Genomic DNA, 22,858 nt, shown 5'->3' on the forward strand with positions numbered 1-22,858 from the left:
TGAGGCGTGTCACAAATATACCCCACTGTAAAATGTGGCCTGCCTTTTAAAATAATGCAATATAGTACTGTATATAACTGGAATAACAGACAGGAAAACACTGGAATACCGGCCTAAAATCCCCAAATTTTAATCACACGGACGTATGAGGCGTGTCACAGATATACCACACTGTAAAATATATATATATTTTTTTATTGGATGCAAAAGAGTGCTGGATATAATGAGAGTGACAGACTGGCAAAAACATGGAATTTAGGCCAAAAATGCCTCAATTTTTGTGACACGGATGCTTGAGGCGTGTCACAGATATACCCCACTGTAAAATGTGGGCTGATTTTTAAAATAATGCAACATAGTGCTGTATCTAAGTCCAGTGACACCCAGGACAAAAAAAGAAAACAGCCGTAAACTGGCCAATAGATTTGAGCGAAACGGGTCAATCAAATTCATAAGTCGCGATTTTCGCTAAAGTCAGGTTTCATGAAACGAAACCCGACCATAGCATGAGGTTGGCCATGAGGTCGGCGACCAGAGCGCCAAAGTCGCGTTTCAAATGATGCTTCCAGGGCCCTTTTTCAGCCAATGATGGAGGACGCACACTGTGGGCAACGCGATGACATGGGCAGCGGTCACCACCATCTTTGAGAAGGGCATGCAAGTGATTGGCTTGCTTTGTGTGGCATCACAGGGGCTAAAAAACAGCGTGCACGCCGACCGCCATCTTACTTCTGCCGATCTTAGCATAGGGAGAGGTTGCTGCTGCTGATTCTGAATAAGGGAGAGCGTTAGGCAGGGAAGAAGAAAAAAAAACTGCTTCTGCTGGTAGCGATTTTCACTGTACAACACAACAGCTTGTGTGCAGTGACGGGAGGATATATTTTTGTGCATCAGCTCTGTTGGTTATTAGGCTGCCTTATAAGGCTCCCTGATAGCTGCATTGCTGTTTGCACACTGCTGTGCAAACTGCTTTTTTAAAAGCAAAAATACTTTTATTCCTCTTTTCTGCACAGTTACCAAGCGTTCATTTTTCCACACTTTTGTGTGCAGCAGTCCTGCTTATTAGGCTGCCTGCTGCCATACTTGGACTGAGAGCATCATTGTCAGCCTCCTAAAATCTCTAGGGAGATTCAAATTCTCCCCATTACTATATACACCTTGCACCTTGTCATACACCAGCCAATTTCAGCCTGTTAAATTGAGGTGTAATCTATAGTGGGCCTGAGATAATAGTTCAGCCTCCTAAAATCTCTGGGGAGATTCAAATTCTCCCCAATACTATATACACCTTTACCTTGTCAATCACCAGCCTATTTCAGCCTGTTAAATTGAGGTGTAATCTATAGTGGGCCTAAGATAATAGTTCAGCCTCCTAAAATCTCTAGGGAGATTCAAATTCTCCCCAATACTATTTACACCTTGTACCTTGTTTTACAATGCCATATAACTGGTGGTATTTTGGGTACATTTTCCCAAAAATGAGGAAGTATGGTGGAAGAGGCCGTGGAAGTGGGCGGGGGTTGCCAGCTGGAGCTGAAGGTGGTGGTGCATCTGCTGGTAGTGGCAATAGCACCTAAGGCAAGAGGTGTTGAGCCTGCGTCATCGTCTGGTTCCACAAGGCCACGAAGGCTCCCTTTTCTGGGAGTAGGTAAACCGCTTTTAAAGCCGGAGCTTCAGGAACAAGTTTTGGCTTACATTGCTGACACAGCCTCCAGCTCTATCACCTCCTCTTCTGAAGTTTAAAAAAATAAAAGCACTGAGTCGTCAGTGGAGGCTCCTGGTCAGGAACAACACCTTTCCTTGTGTCCTTCACCCCTACCAAAAGTGAAGGATGCGGCAGGCCACACTACAGATTACTCCATGGAGCTCTTTTCACATACCATGCCTGGGTTATCAAGTCAAATTGTGAATTCCCCAGTCCAAGATGAATCTGACATGGAGTGTGGGTCACCAGCCAGGGCAGTGGGGTTAATCGGTACCGGGCCGGTGTCTTAGAGGGATGTGTCACGGTGGTGGTGACCCGGTCTGTGGCCCTGGGCGTCCATGCAAAGGGGTGAATAACGTTTATAGGTGAGTGATACGTGACGTCACCTGTGGTTTCTGATCAGATTGACCAGCGCTGCAGTGTCGCTTCTCTGGGACAGATGTTGTGGTGCTGCTAAGATGTAGAAGCCCTGCACAGGTAGGGCCGTAGTCGCAGGGCAGGTGAAAGAGTTGGTAGATGGTGTGCAGTGCAAGATGTAGCAGAGCCGTGCGCCAGGCGCAGGAGAAAGATGACAGACACTTTAGTGCAGTTCCTTTACCTGTACTTGGCAAGTGCCGTCCAGGACCCAGAGTACAGATGGAGAAGGAGTTGGTCAGCCTGGAAGCAAATTAGGAATTCTCTCTCTGCAGATAGGTAGTGTGGCCTCCATTCTAGCAATTATCTGAGGTATTCGCAGTACTGAGCTCACTGAAGTTCCCCCTGTTGACTCTCTTTTGAACTTTCTCATATGGCAGGCAGCCGTAGCCTTTTCCTTCTGGCTCACACATATCTCTGCTGGGGCCTCCGAGCCTTAGTTGGGTACAGAGCATTTACAGCTGCTACTTCCTCCGGTTTCTGCTGCATGACCGTCAGTGTCCCTACAAACTCAGAGACCGGAATCCGGACCATGCGCTCCAGCTTGGAGTGAGCCTTAACTCTGCTCATCCTCTAGCTCCCCTTCTCATGTCCACACACTTCCCCTTCCCTTCACAGACTGCCCTAACTTCCCTCCTCCCGACCACAGAGAGCAGCTCCTCAGCAGTCAGGTTCAGAGCTCTCCCTGCTGGCCTGGAGTGGGAACTGTGTTGTGTGTTGGTTTAGCTGCTAGAGAGATCCTTCGTTGCTCCCAAGCATGACATCACACTCCCTAGAAGGAAGGTATTTCCACTGTGGCGACCGTACTCCTGGGGGCACCACAAGTACACTGATGCCCAGCCACTGCTAGATGATTCTGCTGGTACATTGACCCAGACCACTACATTTCCCTCACACTCTACACAGCCAGAATCTGACCCTGATGAAACTCAGGTTCCCCTTCCCACATACTATACCACCTTACATGGTGACAAAGAGGAAGGTGCAGATGAAAGTGCAGGTTCCTTGAGCAGGTGGGGGGCATACTCATGGGTGATGCACTGGCACAGGGCCCCTCATAGTACGCAAAAGTGTCTCTGCCGGTGGGAGGGCCCATCCGCCATCAGACACACCGCCGTACTATGAGGGGCCCTGTGCCAGTGCCGTTGCCAGTGATTGGGCCCCCCCTGCTTGCTCAGGATCACAGCACTTGCAAAGTTGAAATACTTACCTCTCCCTGCTCCACCGCCATGACGTCTTCCGCATTTCCTGACAGAGACATTCTGGTCAGAGAGCGCGATGACATCACGTCTGTACATCCTCTGCCTAAAGAGTCCAAGTGCAGAGAGATGGAAGATGGGGACGACGAGGAGTCCAGAGTACAGGGATTCCCTAGCGAGGAGACATATTTAATTGTTTTAAAGGTTGGGAGCAATTTTTGGTGAGCACTATACTCTGGAGATTGATATATGGGGCCCACCATACACTGGAGCATTCCAAAGCTGTACATCAGACACTGGAGCAGCATTTACAGAGCCCATTATACACTGGAGCATTAGAAATGGGGCCCATTATATATGGAGCATTATTTGGGCCCATAAGACACTGGAGCATCATCCATGGGGCCCATCATATACTGGAGCATTGTAAATGGGGCAGATTATATATGGAGCATTATTTGGACCAATCGTACACTAGAGCATCATCCGTGAGGCCCATCATATGCTGGAGCTTTCCAAATGGGGGACATCAGACACTGGAGCAGCATTTACAGGGCCCATTATGCAATGGAGCATTAGAAATGTGGCCCATTATATATGGAGCATAATTTGGGCCCATACGACAGTGGAGCTTCATCCATGGGGACCAGCATAAACTGTAGCATTATGTGGAGCTCATCATATACTGTATGGAACATTATATGGGACCAATGATTCTGTATGGAGAAATATATGGGCCTCATTACTCTGTATGGTGCACTATGTGGTGGCCATAATACTGTATGGAGTAATATACTGTCCGTTTTTGGAGAATTTAAAATGGATATCAGTCATGTGATGTAAGAAGTGAAGTATTGAAGTATTTTTCATTGTACTATACCGCTATTTCTCTGCCGTATCAGAGGATCATGAATTGTGGAATGTGTTAAAAGAGCCCAGTGACACTCTTTGGCCCAGGGCCCACAAAAATCTGGAGCCAGCCCTACCCCCCCACAACTTTAGCCAAATAACCCCCAGTTTTCAATGCCTAACTATTATTATAAAGTAAATTAAGGTTGACAAACTTAAGTAATAAGAATTGATGTTTTTGGTATTAAAATGTCCTGTCCTCCACTCACTGCAGACTTTTATTTCCCATTTACTTGCATTGGGTTTCGTGTTTCAGTCGGCCTTCGACTTTTCACGATAATCAACCGATTGCGTTCGACCCGACTTTTGTGAAAGTCGGGTTTCATGAAACCCGACTTGACCCGAAAAAAGGCAAAGTCGCTCATCTCTACTGGCCAAACTTTGAGCACACACAAATATGAGCTGGCAAGCAGATACCACTACTACAAATGAATTTTTGTTTTTTATAACTTTTTTGTGCTAAATACTGCTGTATACAATTCCAGTGACACTCAAGACCAAAAAAGAAAACCTGCCTAAACTGGCTAAAATTTGAGCACACACAGATATGAGCTGGCACGCACATTCCAAACTGGAAAATGTGTGGCCTGTATTTTTTTAATTTTTTGTCTAAATACTGCTGTATATAATTCCAGTGACATCCCGGACCAAAAAAGAAAACAGCCGTAAACTGGACAAACTTGGAGCACACACAGATATGAGCTGACACGAAGATCCCACACCGAGAAATTTGAGGACTGTATTTTTTTAATTTTTTGGCTAAATACTGCTGTATATAAGTACAGTGCCAGACAGCAAAAAAAAATGAATTTAGGGCTAAATAGACCAAAATTTTTAGCAGACAGATGGATGAGGCATATCACTGATATACCAAACTGTAAGATATGTGGCCTGTCTGTATTTTTGGGGGGGTTCAGCAAAATAGTGTCAATAAATTGTGTAAGACACAAAAAAATAATACTCAACCATACCACATAAAAAATAAATATTTCTCTGCACACTCAAAAGGGATGTTTGGGACCCCTTTAAAATTGCTGGATTTTCACGCTGTGCTAGGAAAAGGATCTGGCTGTATTGTGAACTGTCAAAAAGAAAATGGAGATAAAAAAGGGCTCTGGATTGCTTTGCAATAAAAAAAAGCTCTATTATCCCTGGCCAAAAAAATTTTCAAAGCCAATTACTCCTGGGGCTAGGTATATATGGCCAATATATCCCACAGGTAGCAGCAGCAGCACCAGAACACAGGACCCTCTTGATATATGCAATGATATGTATATACACACATACAGTGCCTGCAGGCCTTGCACTGATGTGTATACAGCGACGTACAGTACACTGCCTGCCTATTATTATTATTTATTATTATTTATTTATATAGCACCATTGATTCCATGGTGCTGTACATGAGAAGGGGTTACATACAAAGTACAGATATCACTTACAGTAAACAAACTAACAATCACAGACTGATACAGAGGAGAGAGGACCCTGCCCTTTTGGGCTTACATTCTACAAGATGGTGGGGAAGTAGACAGTAGGTTGGGGGGTTGCAGCAGCTCCAACACTGGAACCTATATACTCTGGAATTAGTCCTTAGAAGGACTGTTGGTTTAACTGGATTTGAGTTTTTTAGGATGGTAGACCCCACACTCACTAATAAATCCCCAATTCTGACCGTATCTCGGCAGCAGCTCTCCCTACACTATTTCAATCCGGATCTGAATGCAGCGAGTAGGGCGGCGTCCGGTCTCTTATACCCCTGATGATGCTGTGCGGCCAGCCAATCACTGAACAACCACAACAAAGATGGCTGCGGCATTTCATTGCCTGGCAGACAATCCCTGCATTGTGATTGGTTTTGTAAAGTCCGCCAAAAAAGTTGGGTGAGCACCCAAGTTCCCGCCGAGTAATCCCGGAAATGCTCGGTGCTCACAGAGTACACTCAGTACTCGAGAAGAAGAAACTCATATTTGGAATACATTTTTTAAACACAAAGGGTTTAATATTGCTACTAAATAAGGTACTCATAGTATGTTGATAGTGTGTTATTTTGTCAATTGTATGTGACCTATGCTGCCTTTTAAAAACTTAGTTTTTATTAATGCTGTGTGTAGTTTCTAAAACTTTTTTAAGTAAGGTAAAATTGGAGGATAAGTCAAAGCTGGTAATTTATTATTTCACACTACAACACACATAAAACATTTAGGATCCTGTACTATTGTTTATAATGTCAGAAGAAATCTCTAGATGATCAAATAACCTAATATTCCTTTGAAGCTTGTTCCATTACAATCTCATTAAAATGTAACCATGCAGAACCTCTACATCCCTTTTATAGGTTTATAGCTGGTGTCTTGAATTTTGGGAATTAAGTTTGCAAAATTGAAAATGCCACATTTGATTTTATGTGATTAATAAACACCACTGTGCATCACAACCTGAATGACAAAACGGACAATTAGATAAAGGCATTTTAAAGGACAGTTAGGTTAATAATCCAGGCTCTACTTAGTCCATGATTAGTTTTAGTTAATTAAGTGCTTTTATATTAAAATAAAATAAAATTGCCTCAATACAGTTTTACAGGTGATTTGATAATTTACAATTTCTAAATCTTCCATAACTTATGATAAGACTATTGTTTGAGCACAGTGTATTATATATGAAAGGGCTGAGCTCTTCACAGAGATTTTATCTAAGATGATATCTCATAGCCCAATACTTTCAGCGTTCTTGGAAAATGTCATCTTACCTAGATAGATACACTATAGTTCAATGCTTTGAAGGTGTGCATTCTGTAGTAAAACATGTACAATACAAAATAAAATTGTGGCACCGTGTTAGCCAGAAAAATAGATGTAAATACTTATGTCCCCCCAAAAAATTGAGAAAAGTATTCAAGGTGTGATACCTTTATTGGCTAACCAGAGAAACTATATTTGCAAGCAAGCTTTCAGGGCTCAAAGGCCCCCCTCAGTAATTCACTTGTAATTAAGCCTGATGAAGGGGCCTTTTGAGCCCTGAAAACTTGCTTGCAAATATAATTTCTCTGGTTAGCCAATAAAGGTATCACACCTTGAATACTTTTCTCAATTTTTGGGGGGGACATAAGTATTTACATGTAGTAAAACATGAAATCTACTACAACCTACCACTGGTGCCCTATCACTTCTCTCTGTGCACTAATTGATATAAGGTCTAAACTCTCATTTTAATTTAACAGTAGATAGAAATGCTGAATTTCATTGCAATTTATGTGTATTTATGTGTATTTTTCCTGAAATTCATTTCAGACAGTCTTTTAACACACATGACTTCAAATGGTGTTCCTATCTCATAAATTAATGGCATATCATTAGTCTATGCCATCACTTTATAATCAATGTGAGTTGAGAGGATGTAGCACTACATTTACAAAATTGTTGGAAATCCTAGTAATTATACCATCACTGATCATTAAGTAATAACGTACAGTATTTTCTCCCTTCTCAAGATCGATGAGGATCCCGGAGGTTGGACTGCCACCAATCAAAAAGTTATGGCATACCCTAACAGTATGTCTTCACTTTCTAAGATATGAAAAGCCCTTTAATGCTTTCTTTAAAAGTTCACTTTATTAGAACAGATGCAGTGTGAAGTTTAAGGTTTTAGTGCATTACATATTTTTGATATTCTTGGAATCGACTCATACAACCATAAAACACTTATCAAAGTATAAAACCTTGCATGAATTTGGTTTATAGACTTCATTGGGTTTTAGATTTTAAAATGTCCATCCAAAATAGAGATACTATATGTTAATAGGTTTTGATTCATCCCTGACAACAGGAGATAGGTCATGGGATGGTCTGGGATGTTGGCACTATCTGCAAAATAAAAATGAAAGACATAAAAAAAATATAAAAAATATGCTTACTTACTCATGACACTTTTGTAATGCCCATAGAACCCCAAAAGACCTGAATCCATATCCAGAACAGGGGTCTCTGATCTCCAAAAGCGACAGCTAAGAAACTGGCTTATGTACTTCTGACTTTATTTGCTGCTATGAGAGTTGCAAGCTCCCTGATAGTTGCAACTGTATTTGAAACTTCCATAGCAGTGAATAGAGAAAGATTTATGCATGGCCACTTCTCCTGGCACTGTACTCAGGACACTTGTTAGAAAGAGGGATCAAGGTACCATTGTTCTGGTGATAGATGTGTGTCCCAGAGATAGGGCTCACATTTATTAGACATTTATAGCACACTTAACCTGTGAATTTTAAAGAAATATCTTAAAGGGATACAATTCCTTTAATGTACAAGAAGTATTCTCAAGTCCTTTCTGAAAAATCAATTACATCAAAATGTCCTTTAGATTTTAATATACAGTACATTATGTAATTGATAAGCAACTCTAAGACTGAATTAATCTGAACCAAAGAAACATTCATTAGTCTTATACTTTTTACTGGTTTTCTTAGCTGTAACATTTTTCTACACACCTTCATTTGAGGGATGAAAAAAAGACACATTATAAATTTAGCACACTTTGGGGAATTTACTAAGGCTTTTGCACTAGTTTTCCTCTGTCAAAAGTTTGCAAATTCTAACATATTATTGTATTTTTTTTATATTAAGCCACTTTAAAGATTTTTGAAATGTGATTTGATGCTTGAGTTCAAAAATAGGCCTATGCCAGATTTCTAAATTACAAAATTCTAAAATCTCAAGGAGGAACAAGTAAAGTTAAAATCTACTAAACAGCTCTTACTAGAAGTGCTAAAGTAAATTTTAAAAAGTGTCAAATTTAAAAGGTCATACTGACTAGAAATGTGCAAACCTTTCAAGGTTCGGATTCGGCAAATTTTCCGATGTTCGCCGAACAGTTCGCAGGTTAGTCGAACATATCCAAATGTCATTGAATTCAATGGGAGGCGCAAAACCAAATGCATAGACAACATCTTTGGGACACGGGGGGGGACTGCCAAAACAGCTCAAATTAGTGTCAGAAACCAGGAAAAGTTTCATCAATTGACCCAGAGTACAAAATAGCATAAAAGCAGAGCATGGATTCATGGGACAGGGCCTGGACCAGGATTTCTAGCTGAAACATTGATCAGTAACAGGTAGACATTTGTAGGCCTGCTGATCTGAGAGGTCTACCAAATTCAGGCAACACACATGAAGTAGACCCAAATTGCAGTCCAAACATTTCTAAAAATGTGCTCACAGTAAAAATTTGACCATGGCACAGCATCAGTCAGTCAAGTGCCATGCATGAGGTATCCGAGCTTGGACCAGCATTTATAGTTTTTAATTTAAGATGGGTCAGTGATCGGTGTAAGTCTGCTTAGCTGGGTGTCCTTATACCTCATGCAACAGATCAAACTGCTTTTCTGCTCAGCCACGCTCAGGTGGCACAAGTATTAACTTTGTCAACCACAATTGTTAGAAACATTTAGGGATAGTAAAACAGGTAGATGACTGAAAGTAAGTGCAGGCCTGCCGGTCTGGAAGCCCTACTGCTACAGGCAACACACATGAAGGATACCCAACTTGAAGTACAAACATTTCCCAAACTTATTTTCACACACCACTAAAGTGTCATTCATTTCCTCAGAGTAGAAATAGTATAATTGCGCAGTTTTTTAAAAAATTCTGTTACTGTACGGTCTGCTTTACTCCCTTTCTTTGGCAACTGCACAGCGGCATTATTATTATTTATTGTTATAGCGCTATTTATTCCATGTATATGTGATAAGGAGTATATATAATAAAACAAAAGCAATAATCTTAACCTATACAAGTCACCCACAGGTACTGGAGGAGAGAGGACAATGCCCATGAAGACTCACAGTTTACAAGGAATGGTTGAGGATACAATAGGTGAGGGCAGAGTTGTGCAGCGGTATGGTGGAGCGATGGTTCGTGTAGGTTGTAGGCTTGTCGGAAGAGGTGGTTCTTCTGGTTCTTTTTGAATGTTCCCATGGTAGGAAAGAGTATGACATGTTGGGGTGCAGAGTTTCAGAGCAGAGGGAATAGACGAGAGAAATCATAGTGAAGCTTGTGGGAGTGGGGAAAGTGGGAAGTAGTGTTGAGCATTCCGATACTGCAATATCGGGTATCGGCCGATATTCGCAGTATCGGAATTCCAATACTGAGTTCCAATACTTTTAGTATATCGAATACCAGAATCGGAAGTTCCCTTAATGCAATGAGTCAGTTTGATTTTATTCAGCCAATGAGGATCCTAAGAAGTGTGGGAACATCCTGTTAGAGCATGTTAGGCATGTAACTACTGGCATGGCTGTGATTGGCTGCTGAAATGATGTCATGATGCACTATAAAAGCCGCCGCCGCCATTTTGGGTTCACTCTGCTGTGAATTCAGTTAGGGATAGGACGCTGCTGTTCTGAGGGACAGTGTGACCTAGCAATTTGCTATAGTGTGCTTTACACAGGCTACTTTATCAACTGCTGTAGCTCTCTTTTGCCTTGCAGCGCTGTTCACGGCTGTCTGCGAGGTCTCTGTGTGTGAGTGCAGCTCACGCTGTAGTGTGTTCTGCAGCCAGCCACCTCCGGTTGTAGTCCACTCAGCGTTAATCACTGCCTCATACATTGTCCTTTTTTGCATTAGTGCTGCTCATTTTTCCTGATTTCTCCTATTAGTGTGGTTCCATCTGTATCTAGCTAGATTGCTCGCAAACACTATATCTGAGTAGATTGTGGAGCCTTTCTGCAGCTGTGCAGTGCTAGTGCACAGTTCTCTGCACTGTTCAAGGCTGTCTGCGAGGTCTCTGTGTGTGAGTGCAGCTCACACTGTAGTGTGTTCCGCAGCCAGCCACCTCCGGTTGTAGTCCGCTCAGCGTGCGTCACTGCCTCATACATTGTCCTTTTTTGCATTAGTGCAGCTCATTTTTCCTGATTTCTCCTATTAGTGTGGTTCCATCCGTATCCAGCTAGAATATTTGCAAACACTATATAGGAGTAGATAGAGGAGCCTTTCTGCTGGCTTGTGCCCTGCAGCCCCAGCCAGATTAGTATTAGCCTATTTTTTGGGGCCTCATCTACTGCACTGTAGGTTACCTTCCTGCATTGTAATAACTACAAAAAGTTTGTGATACTATCAGTTTTACATCTTTGGGCACATCCAGTGTCTTTTTGTGAAAAAAAAAAGTTAATAAAGTTCACCAAACACTCCACTTTACAGTTGTGTAGGCCACATTAGCTCATATTAAAGTCTAGTCCACACTTTATAAAATTAGTGTTTCTTATACCGGTTAGCAGATGTTCAGGAATAACCAAACTAAGCCCTTAGTACTTTTCTGCCTATCTTTATCAGTCTACCAAGATGAAGAAGGCAGGGAGTAAGGCACGTGGTCGTGGGCGTGGAGTTACTGCAGGGAGAGGACGTGGGGATTCTGTGCCTGCTACGGGCACCAGTAACTCAGCATCCCCCAGTTTTCCCAGGGAACAGTCTTTTATGCGCAGCTTTGTAGGAGCTCGCCGTACCCCTCTGCTGCGGGACGAACAAATTGAAGCCATTGTCCGATGGATGGCAGCTAACGCATCGATTTCAATTAGTTCCAGATCCTCTTAGGTCCAGAGCACTGAAGAGCACCCATCTGTCTCTTCACCACCTGCCAAATTGCCCAGGCAGTCAGAGAGCCCTGGACAGGAGCCATCTCTACTTCTGTTCTCTGAATCTGTTGGCTTGGAAAGAAGGGGCCAGCCAAGCAGCATTCGAGAATTTGAAGAAGAGGTAGTATGCAGTGATGTGCAACAGCTTTGTCTCTCTGAATCTGAAGAGGCGGGTGGGCCAGTGCCTATGGTCAGCACACCTCAGTACGCATCTGATGATGAGACTCAGGTGCCACTTTCTGGTGCATACTGTGCTGTCGAGACTACCTAGGAGAAGCAGTTGTTTGAAGAGGGTAGTGTAGATGATGAGGTCCTTGACCCATCATGGCGTGAGGTACAGGAAGGTGGTGGGAGCAGCTCTGAGGAAGAGATTCCCCGAACAGCCAAAAAAGGAGGGAGGGGGTAGACTTGGTTGCCTGTAGCCTCCACTTCGGCACTCATTAGGAGCATGTCTCTTCCAAAACCCAAAATGGGCGCTCCCAAGACTTGCAGTGCCTGGTCCTTTTTTCACACAGTTGCAGATGACATTTGCTTTGTCAAATGCAAGCTGTGCAATCAGAAAGTGAAAAGAGGGAAAAGTGTCAGCAACCTCAATACCACAAATATGTGGAAACATGTGCGGACCAAGCACGTGGAGGAGTTACAAAAACACACTGAAGACCAAGGCCAACCTACAGCGCCACCAACCACCTCTTCAGCTCATGTTGTAGCCTCTTCCTCCAGCTCACACACAGCTGATTCGGCTTCCTCACAGGATTGCCATGGAAGAACCTCTGGCACTGTTGTACAGACACACAGTGTCATTCCATCCACAGCACCACGTTCCCTGTCATCCTCACACTCCCAGGCCACTCTACAGCCATCGGTAGCACAGGCATGGGAGAAAAGGCGCCCATACTCGGCAAACCACCCCCGAGCACAGGCTCTGAATGCTGGCATTGCAAAATTACTGTCCCTTGAAATGCTCTCAATCAGGCAGATGGAGACTGACACCTTCCGTAACTTCATGGCATTGGCAGTCCCACAATACAACGTGCCCAGCTATTTTTATTTCAGCAGGCAAGCCGTCCCTGCCCTGCAAAAGCATGTGGAGGGAAAAATTAAACATGTGCTACTAAACACCGTCAGTAGCAAGGTCCACCTGACTACCGATGCGTGGACCAGTAACCATGGACAGGGACGATATCTTTCCCTCACTGCCCATTGGGTAAATGTTGTGGAGCCGGGTACAGATCTTGAGAGTGGCGCTGTACATGTTCTGTCAACTCCAAGGATTGCAGGAATCCAGTCTGTACACATTGACTCCTCCTCATACTCCAGTTCCTCTGAATCAGCGCTGCAGAAGCCGTCACAGTCTACCTCCACATGGACCCGTGAACGCTTACCTGTTACGACCGATATGAGCACAACCGTGGCCAAATGTCAACAGGCCGTATTGAAATTAATTTCTTTGGGGAATCGAAGCCACACAGCGCAGGAGTTCTGGAATGCCATCAAGCAGGAGAGCGACGTGTGGTTTGTGCCAGCGAATCTCCAGCCAGGCATGGTAGTGTGTGACAATGGCCGAAATCTGGTGGCAGCTCTGGGCCTAGGCAACCTCACTCACATCCCATGTCTGGCACATATGCTCAACTTGGTCGTGCAGAGTTTTTTGAGGGACTATCCGGATCTTGATGCACTGCTGCACAAGGTCCGCATAGAGTGCGCTCACTTGCGTCGTTCCAGCATGGCAAGATCGCGCATTGCAGCTCTGCAGCGCCGATTCCGCCTTCCGGAACATCACATCATATGTGACCTACCCACCAGGTGGAATTCAACGTTACATATGTTGGAGAGGTTGTGTGAGCAGCAGGCAGCAGTAATGGAGTACCAGCTGCATCAGACACAAACAAGTCGCACTGCGCGCCGTTCACACTTCACCACCACTGAGTGGGCCTCTATGAAGAACATCTGCCACGTTTTGCGTGCCTTCGATGATTCCACACGGATGGCTAGTGCAGATGATGCACTAGTCAGCATGACTGTCCCCCTTATCTGCCTGCTTCAAAAAACACTGCAAGCACTAAGGGAGAAGGTTGTGGAAGAGGTGGAGGATGAGGAGTCACAAATGCCACCTGCTTCAGGACAGTCTGCGCAATGTGGTTCCTCACAAAGTCCTAGGCAGAGGACACTTTGTGAGGAGGATGAGGAGGAGTCAATGGAGAGGAAGACATCTCTCCAGAGGAAGGAGGTACACAATACTCTAGTAGTCAGTATGTAGAGCACAGGTGGGGTTATGCAGAGCAGGCAGAGATGGCGCCTCAAGCAGGGGACAGCATTTCTTGGCCAGTTGGCAGTCTGCAGCACATGGTTGATTTCATGCTGCAGTGCCTGAGAAACGACCGCCACATCGCCCACATTCTCAACACGGCTGATTATTGGGTGTACACCCTCCTAGGTCCTCGCTACTGGGACAACTTACAAAGCCTTATAACACCATTGAACCTGGAGAGTAAAATGCGGGAGTACCAAGACACACTGGTGCATTCCATCATGTTCTCCATTCCACCCGAGAGCAGTGCTGCTAGTGCTTTTCAAAGCAGCTCAGTGCGTCGAGGCAGTGGAGGAACCTCTGCACAAAAAGGGAGCAGAAGGAGCGCCTCAGCACAAGGCAAGACCAGTATGGCCCAAATGTGGCAAAGTTTTGTGTGCCCGCCACAAATGTCTACACCATCACAGACGGCTCCAGTCAGCAGGAGGCAACGTTTCCTCAGATGGTGACATACTGCATGTCTTACCCTGTCAGTGTACTCCCAGACGGCTCTTCCCCCTTCAAGTTTTGGGTCTCTAAGCTGGATACATTACCAGAGCTTAGCCAGTATGCATTGGAGGCGCTGGCTTGCCCTGCTGCTAGTGTATTATCGGAACGCGTCTTTAGTGCCGCAGGTGGTGTACTAACAGAACGTTGCATGCGACTATCCTCCGATAACGTTGACCAGCTTACTTTTCGGAAAATGATCAAGGTCTGGATCTCGCAGGAATTTGCCAGTCCTCTTCCAGATTAAATAATTGGTTGGCAACAGTATCCAGGTCTCCTGTTGTATTCATGTTTCTACCACATGAACTGTAATCCCAGGGCTCCAACACCGCCAGTTGCTGCTCATAAGTGCTGTCTGCACAGTCAACACATGCTCCGGTGTTAATGGGGTTCAGTAACGTCAGCTGATCCCCTGCTGTGTGTGCGGCAATTTCTCCTGCTCTGTCCACATTCACACTGCTACAGATATTAAACTTGCTCCAATTAGGCCTCTGGCTACACTCTGCTTCTACTGTAATCCCTGGGCTCCAACACTGCCAGTTGCTGCTCAGAAGTGTCTTTGGCACGGGTACTCTCTCCTACCCAGCCTGGTTCCAGCACGCTAGCTGTTTCCGGGGAGTGTCAACGTCACTTTGCCTCCAATATGTTGTATTGTTGAGTTGCGGTCGGGTTAGCCGACTCTATGGTGCCTGCAATTTAGGTGCTTCCTAAGTGGGCTGCAGGATCTGGCAATGAAGGCTGGTTCCGTAGTGCCAATAGGACAAGCTCCCCCTGTAGGACTGTGGGATTCGGTAATTCCGGCCGGCTCGCGGCCTTGCAACCTTTTTTTTCATGTGTACCTTCTGCTGCCTATCTGAGTTCCAGTACCATTAGCTGGTTCTTTGGAAGTCAATCTTGAATATGTCCCCCTGGGTTACAGTAACATCAGCTGGTTCTAGGCAGAGCCTTTTGCTTAGGTGACTTCTTCTCGGTATCCGAGTTCCACCAACGTCTGCTGGTCCTTGGTAGTGCTTTCTGGCACAGGTACCTCCTGCTTAGTAACTGGGTTCCAGTACCATCAGCTGGTCCTCGGTAGTTCCATTGGCTCTTGTACCTTCGGCTACCTATCCAGGTTCCAGTACCGTCAGCTGGTTCTCAGCAGTTCCTCAGCCTTCTTGTACCTTCTGCTACATTTGCAAGTTCAAGCTTTTTGAAATGGTATTTGGTAATCACTCTGGATCTCCCTGACGATGACCCTAAAGACGACGACCTTGAAGACCACTCCGAAGAAGACGACAACCCCGAAAATGACGACCCTGGAGACAACGACCCTGAAGACCACCCCGAAGAAGACCAAGAAGATGACCCTGGAGAGGATGATGAAGGAGAAAGTGTGGGAGAAGTAAAAAAGAAGGTGAAGAGCATGGAAGTAGTAAAACATAAATATCTGACAAAATATAAAAAAGCTTAACATAGTCAATATCTTTGTAACTCCGAACGTCTTAAAAAAAAAAAATAATTCCTGCTATTCCATTTGATTGGGCCAAAGCTCTATGGCTTTAATGTCTCCTCCACCTCCCCCAATACATTCTACATTATTCGTAGTTGTTTTCCTTCATGTAGAATTAACCTGCAAGGAAAGTAAGGGTTTATTTTCTTTCCAATATTTGTGTCCCATTGACTTGCATTGGTTTCCGGTATCGCAATCGACGATATCCGGTATCGGAATCGGCGATATCCGATATTTTTGGGGTATCGGTCTGATCCAATCCAATCCGATGTTTCCCGATATCGGAAGGTATCGTTCAACACTAGTGGGAAGCCTTTGACTTTCATGGATAGGTCATTTGGGTGGGCTGAATGAGATGATGAATTCAGTTTTATCCATGCTATGTTTAGAAATCTAACAGAGATGAAAAATGGAATAGCAGACAGACATTGTGGGATTCTTGTTAGTATGGAGGTGATATCAGATCGAGAGAGGTAGACCTGAATGTCATCAGCACAGAGGTGATACTGAAAGCCGTTAAACTCTATCAGCTGTCCCAGGCCGAAGGTGTAGCTCGAGAAGAGCAGGAGTCCTACAAATGAACCTTGGGGGACACCGACACATAGGGGGTGAAATGAGGAGGAGGTGTGTGTGAATGGGAGACACTGAATGTCCTGTCTGCTAGGTCTGAGGAGTTCCAAGTCTGGAATGCCAAATGATAAGAAAGTCTGTAGTAAGAGGGAATAGTCCACTGTATCAAAGGCATATTCCAGGTCCAGGAGGAGGAGGACAAAATAGCGTCGCTTGGATTTGGCGGTCAGTAGGTCATTGTTGACTTTAGTTAGGACAGTTTCAGTGGAATGGTGCAGTCGGAAGCCAGATTGTAAGCGGACAAAGAAGGAGCAGGAGGAGAGATGGGAGGAAAATTCAAAATGAAGTTGCTGTTCCAATAGATTTGAGGCATAGGGGAGAAGTGATATGGGCTGATAGCTAGACACAGAGGATCGGTCAAGGGAGTGCTTTTTAAGGATGGGTGTGATCAAGGTATGTTTGAAGCAAGATGGGAAGACAATTGTCAATGAAAGGTTGAAGAGGTCAGTTAGAGTTGGAATGAAGGCTGTGGTATAGTTTGAAATGATGTGGGACAGGATTGGGACAAATTTACAGGTGGTGAGATGTGATTTGGAGAGTACAGAGGAAAGTTGATCCTCTGTGATGGTAGAGAAGTTGGTTTTGGAAGAGGATAGTTGAGCATTTTTGAGGAGGGCCTTTGGGGACTTTACGCAAAAGCTTTGCCTTATGTGGTTAATCTTCTACTTGAAGAATGAGCCAAAGTCTTCTGGTAAGATGAGTGGAGAGGGAGGAGGAGCACAGGGATGGATGATGAAATTGAAAGTACTGAATAGCTGTTTAAGTGTGTGAGACATGGATGATATAAGAGATGAGAATTAGGTTGGTTTTGTTGCTTTGAGTAATTGTGCAACATTTTGAGAACTTCTGTTACTGTATGGGCTACTTGATTTCCTTTCTATGACAGCTGCACAGACATACATCTTGTAGATGAGGGCCAGAAAAAGCATGTGCTCCAGTGGATGACCATCAATGTATCAAGTGGCCTCTCCCCCACTTCCTCCACCGTAACATCAAACACATTACAATTTTGTAACCAATCTTGCCTTAAACCGGTGAATTTTCCCTTCTGAGTCATATTTGTTTTTGAAGACCCACTTACATCCAATAACTCTTTTTCCTTGTGGTAGCTCAGTTAGCTCCCATGTCAGGAGTTGGTGAACGGCTCCATCTCTTCATTAGCGACATTTATCCACTTATGTTTCTCATGAACAGACAGTTTTTGCATCTCTTGCAATGACTGTGACTCTGATTCAGGAAGTGTTCTGACCATACAGTATAAGAAAGGTGTCTAGCTGAGATACCTTTGTTTGGCCTTTCTGATCTCCTGACTGGAGGTTGAATTGGTGTTTCCGTGTCTACCTTGGTGGCTTCCAAGCTTATCCATACTTCAGTGATTTCCTTTTCGGCATCTGGGTTTGGTGACTGAGATTCTTGTTCTTGCTTCTTAGGTTGAATAACTGGTGTAACTTCAAGGAATTTGAGCGATACCGAGTTTTCATCCATCAGTACATCTCTGCTGATTGTTACTGTGTTGGTCTCTGGGTGCAGGATTATGTATCCCTTTTGAGTTTCGCTATAGCCCACCAGGACTCCTTGCTTTGCATGTGATTTTCTTTGGGAATATATACAAATGTTTTGCTTCCAAACATCATGAGGTGCTTCAGGTTTGGCTTCTTACAGTTCCATAGCTCATATGGAGTTTTATTTGTGGCTTTACTTGGCAGTCTCTTTTGAAGATAGCAAGCTGTCATGATGGCTTCTTCCCAATACATTGTAGGTAGATTCACATCAAACAAAACACTTCTTCCACTTTCACAGAGAGTGCAGTTCTGTCTCTCTGCAATGCCATTTTGTTCTGAGTTGTATGGAATGGTAGTCTGGAACACGATTCCATCTATTTTCAAAATGGTTTGCACTTTACCACTTGTACATTCAGTTCCATTATATGGCATTCTTCCAAATTTGTTAAACACTGCAGCAAAATATTCTTCAAGTTTCTGTGGAACTTCATCCTTACTGTGAAGCAGGTATGCAACTGTATATCTAGAGTAGTCATCAATAAATATGAGAAAATATCTCGTCTTGCTAGGAGTTTGAACACTTATTGGACGACATACATCTGTATGTATCAGATCCAGAGGCTATGCAGATCTAATGGTGCTTATTTTAGGAAAGGATTTTTTGGACATTTTCCCTTTAAGACAGCTAGTGCACTTCATCACTTGACTAGACTGGTTTATTTCAATACCATTTGCAAGTTGAGCTAGCTTCCTTACTGCTTCTGGGTCTCTGTGCCCAATACGTCGGTGCCATACATGGATACAGTTCTTATACAGATCTGGTCTAGCACTGTACACTCTTTTTATTTTAGCTGATAAAGTTCATCTTGAATTTTTCCTTCCGCAATAGTGTGACCCTTCTTTGAAATGATGCAGCTGTTATCTCTAAAAGTAACTCTCACGTATCTTCCCTACCCGATCTATCTATTTTGGTAAGCAGCATCACGCTCTCTCCCGCACCTGAAATCCACTGCCTCGGAGTAACTCTTGACTCTGCCCTGTCCTTCAAACCACACGTCTAAACTCTTGCCACCTCCTGTCGCCTCCAACTCAAAAATATTTCCAGAATCTGTCCCTTCCTCACTCCTCAATCTACTAAAACTCTTGTACATGCCCTGATCATCTCCCACCTTGACTACTGCAACACTCTCCTCTGTGGCCTCCCTGTCAACTGTCTTGCACCACTCCAGTCTGTCCACAATTCTGCTGCCCGACTAATCCACCTCTCTCCTCGCTACTCCCCTGTCTCTCCCCTCTGCAAATCCCTCCATTGGCTCCCAATTCCCCAATGAATCCAGTTCAAACTACTAGCACTGACCTACAAAGCCATCCACAACCTTTGCCCTCCCTATATCTCTGAACTAATCTCCCAATATCTTCCCTCATGTAATCTTCGATCCTCCAAAGACCTCCTACTCTCCTCCATACTTATTCGTTCCTCATACAACTGCCTCCAAGATTTCTCCCGAATATCCCCCATCCTCTGGAATGCCATGCCTCAACATGTCTGATTATCCACCACCCTCGGATCTTTCAGATGGAACCTGAAAACCCATCTTTTCAAGAAAGCTTACAGCCTGCAATAACCATTCTGCTGCCTCACCACCGCCTGAGCTGCTGCATCCCCGACCTTCTGTCTCTTCCCCACTATCCAGTAGAATGTAAGTCCGCAAGGACAGGGTTCTCTCCCCTCTGTACCAGTCCGTCATTGTAAATTTGTTTACTGTTAACTAGAGTTGAGCGATACCGTCCGATACTTCAAAGTATCGTATCGGATGGTATCGGCCGATCTTTAAAAAAAGTATCGGTATCGCCGATTCCGATACCGGAAGTCCCATTCAAGTCTATGGGACTTCCGGTATCGGAATAAGAAAAACCCTTTCCTGCCCTTGTACAGCCTCTCTGGGGTCTGTACGGGCCTTTCGGGGGGCTGTGCCGGCCTGCCAGGGGGTCTGTGCAGGCTCCGGTGGTCTGTGCCGGCCTGCCGGTGGTCTGTGCAGGCTCCGGGGGGCTGTGCCGGCCTGCCGGGGGGCTGTGCCGGCCTGCCGGGGGGCTGTGCAGGCTCCGGGGGCTGTGCCGGCCTGCCGGGGGGCTGTGCCGGCCTGCCGGTGGTCTGTGCAGGCTCCGGGGGTCTGTGCAGGCATCGTCCGATGGGACTACAAGTCCCATCGGGCGATGCCTGCTACCATGACAGTGATTGACACATTAGCCAATGATGGGACAGTAGTAGTCCCATCATCCGGCTAATGTGTTAAATGTAAAAAAAAAAAAAAAAAAATTACATGCTACATACATACAACATGCATACTACATACATGCTACATTCATACTACATACTACATACATGCTACATTCATACTACATGCAACATACATACTACATATATACTACATGCATGCTACATACATACTGCATGCTACATACATACTACATACATACTACATACATACTACATACATACTACATGCATGCTACATGCATCATACATAACACATATATACTACATGCTACATACTACATATATACTACATGCATGCTACATACTACATTCTACATACATACTACATATATACTACATGCATGCTACATACATACTGCATACTACATGCATGCTACATACATACTACATGCATGCTACATATATACTACATGCATGCTACATACATACTACATGCTACATACATACTACATATATACTACATGCATGCTACATACATACTACATGCTACATACTACATATATACTACATGCATGCTACATACTACATGCTACATACATACTACATATATACTACATGCATGCTACATACATACTGCATACTACATGCATGCTACATACATACTACATGCATGCTACATATATACTACATGCATGCTACATACATACTACATGCTACATACATACTACATATATACTACATGGATGCTACATACATACTACATGCTACATACATACTACATATATACTACATGCATGCTACATACATACTACATATATACTACATGCATGCTACATACATACTACATATATACTACATGCATGCTACATACATACCACATATATACTACATACATACAATACATTCATACAATACATACATAGACATACAGTACATATAACATAGAGTAACATACTTACCAATACTTGTCACATTGTTCCCCGAAGCCATTGTCTTTCCGGAATAAATATTAACATAACAAACCACAAAAATACTCACCCACGATCCGAAGCAGTCCACGAGTGTGTCCCACGACGATCTTGGGTAGAGAACTGCAGCATCAGCTGTTGCTGCCGTTCTCTACTGGCTGCAGGAATCCAATGACGGAAGGTAGGTATCCTTCCGCACTGTATTCCTCCGCCACTTAAAAAAAAAAAGTCCCTAGTCTCACTTTATGCCATTGCTGTGTGGGAAATTCCCACGCAGCAATGGCATAAAGTGAGACTAGGGACTTTTTTTTTTTTAAGTGGCGGAGGAATACAGTGCGGAAGGATACCTACCTTCCGTCATTGGATTCCTGCAGCCCGTAGAGAACGGCAGCATCATCTGATGCTGCAGTTCTCTACCCAAGATCGTCGTGGGACACACTCGTGGACTGCTTCGGATCGTGGGTGAGTATTTTTGTGGTTTGTTATGTTAATATTTATTCCGGAAAGACAATGGCTTCGGGGAACAATGTGACAAGTATTGGTAAGTATGTTACTCTATGTTATATGTACTGTATGTCTATGTATGTATTGTATGAATGTATTGTATGTATGTAGTATATATGTGGTATGTATGTAGCATGCATGTAGTATATATGTAGTATGTATGTAGCATGCATGTAGTATATATGTAGCATGTATGTAGTATGTATGTGGTATGTATGTAGCATGTAGTATGTATGTAGCATGCATGTAGCATGCATGTAGTATGTATGTGGTATGTATGTAGCATGTAGTATGTATGTAGTATGTATGTAGTATGTATGTAGCATGCAGTATGTATGTAGCATGTATGTAGTATGTATGTAGTATATATGTAGTATGTATGTAGCATGTAGTATGTATGTAGCATGTAGTATGTATGTAGCATGTAGTATATATGTAGTATGTATGTAGTATATATGTAGTATGTATGTAGCATGCAGTATGTATGTAGCATGTAGTATATATGTAGTATGCATGTAGTATGTATGTAGCATGCATGTAGTATGTATGTAGTATGTATGTAGTATGTATGTAGCATGCAGTATGTATGTAGCATGTATGTAGTATGTATGTAGTATATATGTAGTATGTATGTAGCATGCATGTAGTATGTATGTAGCATGTAGTATGTATGTAGCATGTATGTAGTATATATGTAGTATGTATGTAGCATGTAGTATGTATGTAGCATGCATGTAGTATGTATGTAGTTTTTTTTTTTTTTTTTTTTTTAACATTTAACACATTAGCCGGATGATGGGACTACTACTGTCCCATCATTGGCTAATGTGTCAATCACTGTCATGGTAGCAGGCATCGCCCGATGGGACTTGTAGTCCCATCGGACGATGCTTGCACAG

This window comes from Dendrobates tinctorius, unplaced genomic scaffold (assembly GCF_039654945.1).
Source record: "Dendrobates tinctorius isolate UK_male_01 unplaced genomic scaffold, ASM3965494v1 ptg000030l, whole genome shotgun sequence".
Classification (NCBI taxonomy): Eukaryota; Metazoa; Chordata; class Amphibia; order Anura; family Dendrobatidae; genus Dendrobates; species Dendrobates tinctorius.